This window comes from Harmonia axyridis, chromosome X (genome assembly GCF_914767665.1).
Source record: "Harmonia axyridis chromosome X, icHarAxyr1.1, whole genome shotgun sequence".
Lineage (NCBI taxonomy): Eukaryota > Metazoa > Arthropoda > Insecta > Coleoptera > Coccinellidae > Harmonia > Harmonia axyridis.
This window is the reverse complement of record NC_059508.1, coordinates 34,352,640-34,357,639: the sequence shown is the minus strand read 5'-3', so window position 1 is coordinate 34,357,639 and position 5,000 is coordinate 34,352,640. Positions and strand designations below refer to the sequence as shown.

Below are 5,000 nucleotides of genomic sequence, written 5' to 3'. Positions count from 1 at the left end.
CGGTATCTTAAATCGCGCCGAAAAGTCGGCTCACGTCATGCATCGGCGTCTTTTTTTTGTGCCACCGATGCATGACGTGAACGACTTTTCGGCTCGATTTAAGATACCGATGCATGACGTGAACGACTTTACGGCGCGATTTAAGATACCGATGCATGACGTGAACGACTTTTCGGCGCGATTTAAGATACCGATGCATGACGTGAACGACTTTACGGCGCGATTTAAAGCTATACCGATGCATGACGTAAACAAGATCACACCGATGCAGCACGTTAACATTAAAGCCCGCCTAATCCGATCGATGGAGGCCGTCTCGAGTGTCCAACTTGCTCACAAGAGCCGAGAAACAAACCGATGCATCACGTAGACAAGATCGTACCGAATGTTAACACAATCCAAAAGGAAATAATCTTAGATGAATATCGATTCTGATTATTGATTTTTCTTTCGCGATATTGATAGAAGACATCTGAATGAATTTCGAATTAATTCCGAAATCAAAAAAATATTTTCAATAAATTTTTTTTCTAGAGTACCTCGGTCTTTTCTATTTTTTTTCCAAGTTTCGTACGTCAATCAACATACATCCCAGAAAAAATCATCTCTCTAACTATCCTGGTTCAAAAGTTGTATCGGAACTTTTCACGTCGAAAAAGAACATAGGCGAAAAAGGACGTGAACATTATTCCTTATAAAAATCAAACCCGACCATGGATTTTGATTCTGATTGTTGATTATCGCTATTAGAACACATTAGGAGGCAACCAAATCAAATTTGAGAAAATTCCACAATCAGAAAATTTTTTTCGAAAAAAAAAAAAAAATTCGAGAACACCTCGGTCATGGCAAGTTATTTCCCACAATCCATTCCCCAATCAACGTACATCCCAGAAAAAATCATCTCTCTAACTATCCTAGTTCAAAAGTTGTATCGGAACATTTTCACGTCGAAAATATATCTCTAAGTCCAGACCGATGCACCACGTAATCTCGGGCAGACCGATGCACAACGTAAATGACGATCGGGACCGGGGCGATCGGTCGTATCTGACACCGCCGGCTCGGTTCTAACATCGTCAATGAGTCGGGGTTGTAAAAAAGGACGTGAACATTTTTCCTTATAAAAATCAAACCCGACCATGGATTTTGATTCTGATTGTTGATTATCGCTACTAGAACATATAAGGAGGCAACCAAATCAAATTTGAGAAAATTCCACGATCAGAAAATTTTTTTCGAAAAAAAAAAAAAATCGTAATCACCTCGGTCATGGCGAGTTATTTTCCGTATTTCATTCCACAATCAACGTACAACATAGAAGAAATCATCTCTCTAACTATCCTGGTTCAAAAGTTGTATCGGAACATTTCACGTCGTAATATCTCGCCAAGTCCAGACCTCGGCGATAGGTAGTATCTGACACCGTCCGCTCGGGACTGACATCGACTTGGACTCGGGCTGATGATGGGGAGGCGTTTAAGGACGTGAACATTTTTCCTTATAAAAATTAAAGTCGACAATGAATATTGATTCTGATTACTGATTTACGCTTTAAAAACACATTAGAAGGCAACCAAATCGAATTTGAGGAAATTCCACGATCAGAAAATTTTTTTCGAAAAAAAAAAAAATCCGAAAAATATTTTTCGATTCCGATTACTGATTTACTCTTTTAGAACACATTAGGAGGCAACCAAATCAAATTTGAGAAAATTCCACAATCAGAAAATTTTTTTCGAAAAAAAAAAAAATTCGAGGACACCTCGGTCATGGCAAGTTATTTCCCACAATCCATTCCCCGATCCACGTACATCCCAGAAAAAATCATCTCTCTAACTATCCTGGTTCAAAAGTTGTATCGGAACATTTTCACGTCGAAAATATATCTCTAAGTCCAAACCGATGCACCACGTAAACTAGGGCAGACCGATGCACCACGTAATATCGGGCAGACCGATGCAGAACGTAAACTCGATCATACCGATGCTTCACGTAATCTCGATCTTACCGATGCACCACGTAAACAAGGGCAGACCGATGCAGAACGTAAAGTAGATCTTACCGATGCACCACGTAATCTCGATCTTACCGATGCACCACGTAATCTCCATCTTACCGATGCACCACGTGAACTGGATCTTACCGATGCACCACGTAATCTCAATCTTACCGATGCACCACGTGAACTGGATCTTACCGATGCAGAACGTGAATTGGATCTTACCGATGCACCACGTAAACTCGATCTTACCGATGCACCACGTAATCTCGATCTTACCGATGCACCACGTGAACTGGATCTTACCGATGCAGAACGTGAATTGGATCTTACCGATGCACCACGTAAACTCGATCTTACCGATGCACCACGTAATCTCAATCTTACCGATGCACCACGTGAACTGGATCTTACCGATGCAGAACGTGAATTGGATCTTACCGATGCACCACGTAAACTCGATCTTACCGATGCACCACGTAATCTCAATCTTACCGATGCACCACGTGAACTGGATCTTACCGATGCAGAACGTGAATTGGATCTTACCGATGCACCACGTAAACTCGATCTTACCGATGCACCACGTAATCTCGATCTTACCGATGCACCACGTGAACTGGATCTTACCGATGCAGAACGTGAATTGGATCTTACCGATGCACCACGTAAACTCGATCTTACCGATGCACCACGTAATCTCAATCTTACCGATGCATCACGTAATCTCGATCTTACCGATGCAGAACGTAAACTCGATCATACCGATGCACCACGTTATCTCGGCAGACCGATGCAGAACGTAAAAAAAAAGCTTACAGCACGCGGTGTTCCCAAGCGGTCACCCATCCAAGTACTAACCGCGCCCGACGCTGCTTGGCTTCAGTGTTCTGACGAGAACTGGCAATTTCAGCGTGGTATGGCCGTAAACAACAAATATAGCGATATTTTCTATGATATCTCACTTTTTGGGAGCGGAAAGGACGTGAACGTTTTTCCTTATAAAAAATGAAATAACTTTTGGATATTAATTCTGATTGTTGATTTAAGTTTTAAGAACACATTAGGACATATCTCAATGAAATTTGAGGGATTTCCGAAATCGAAAAATATTTTTCGAAAAAAAAAAAAAATCCCAGAAGACCTCGGTCATCTCAAGTTTATTTCCATATTCTATTACACAATCAACGTACATCACAAAAGGAACCATCTCTCTAACTATCACAGTTAAATTTTTGTATCGGAACATTTCACGTCGGAATATCTCGCTAAGTCCAGACCGGGGAGATCGGTCGCATTTGACACCGTCCGCTCCGGTCTAACATCGTCTTGGAGTCGGGGTAACGATGGAGAGGCGTTTAAGGACGTGAACATTTTTCCTTATAAAAATTAAAGTCGACAATGAATATTGATTCTGATTACTGATTTACTCTTTTAGTACACATTAGAAGGCAACGCAATCAGATTTGAGGAAATTTCAAGATCAGAAAATTTTTTTCGAAAAAAAAAAAAATTCAAGAACACCTGGGTCATGGCAAGTTATTTCCCACAATCCATTCCACAATCAACGTACAACATAGAAGAAATCATCTCTCTAACTATCCTGGTTCAAAAGTTGTATCGGAACATTTCACGTCGAAATACCTCGCCAAGTCCAGACCGGGGCGATAGGTAGTATCTGACACCGTCCGCTCGGGACTGACATCGACTTGGACTCGGGCTAATGATGGGGAGGCGTTTAAGGACGTGAACATTTTTCCTTATAAAAATTAAAGTCGACAATGAATATTGATTCTGATTACTGATTTACGCTTTAAAAACACATTAGAAGGCAACCAAATCAAATTTGAGGAAATTCCAAAATCAGAAAATTTTTTTTCAAAAAAAAAAAAATCCGAAAAATATTTTTCGATTCTGATTACTGATTTACTCTTTTAGAACACATTAGAAGGCAACGAAATCAAATTTGAGTGAAATCCAAAATCAGAAAATATTTTTCGAAAAAAAAAAAAAATTCGAGAACACCTCGGTCATGGCAAGTTATTTTCCACAATCCATTCCCCAATCAACGTACATCCCAGAAAAAATCATCTCTCTAACTATCCTGGTTCAAAAGTTGTATCGGAACATTTTCACGTCGAAAATATATCTCAGAGTCCAGACCGATGCAGAACGTAAACTCGATCATACCGATGCTTCACGTAATCTCGATCTTACCGATGCACAACGTAAACTAGATCACACCGATGCAGAACGTAAACTCGATCATACCGATGCACCACGTAAACTCAGGCAGACCGATGCAGAACGTGAACTCGATCTTACCGATGCACCACGTAATCTCGATCTTACCGATGCACCACGTAAACTCGGGCAGACCGATGCAGAACGTGAACTCGATCTTACCGATGCACCACGTAAACTAGGGCTGACCGATGCATCACGTAAACGACGATCGAGAGGCGCGAAAGGACGTGAACGTTTTTCATTATAAAAATTGAAATAAATGATAAATAATGATTCTGATTGTTGGTTATCATTTTTAATAAGCATTAGGAGGCAACCAAATGAAATTTGAGGAAATTCCGATAATAGAAAATTTTTTCGAAAAAAAAAAAAAATTCATGAAATCCTCGGTCATCGCAAAATATTTACCATATTCTGTTCGATAATCAACGTATATTTAAGAAGGAATCATATCTGTATCTATCTTGGTTCAAATTTTGTATCGGAACATTTTGACCAAAGTCCGAGCTTCGGCCGAAACAGACACCGCTGACCTGGCCTATCGATCGACCGAGAGTCGGGGATAGAGCGTAAGTGTTGTCTGGAGGGGAACCCTGTGCTCTCCTGACATATATAGGGAAGGTGGTCGCGTTGGGCGATGCAGAACGTTTGGATCGGGAATTATATTTTTGGTTCAGCTATTGGAATATGGTTTATTGTTGGTATATATTGGCGAAATAACGTTCTTACTGACTGGGGATATTCATAAAAA

The 5,000-nt window shown here is 40.4% G+C and overlaps 1 non-coding gene across 1 annotated transcript; it reads right to left on the bottom strand.

The window, feature by feature from the left end:
* Window positions 1–2,814: 2,814 nt before the first annotated feature.
* Window positions 2,815–2,933, bottom strand: LOC123688210. The gene has a single exon (XR_006749797.1). It is a non-coding gene; the product is annotated as a 5S ribosomal RNA (ribosomal RNA).
* Between the last annotated feature and the right edge of the window lie 2,067 nt (window positions 2,934–5,000).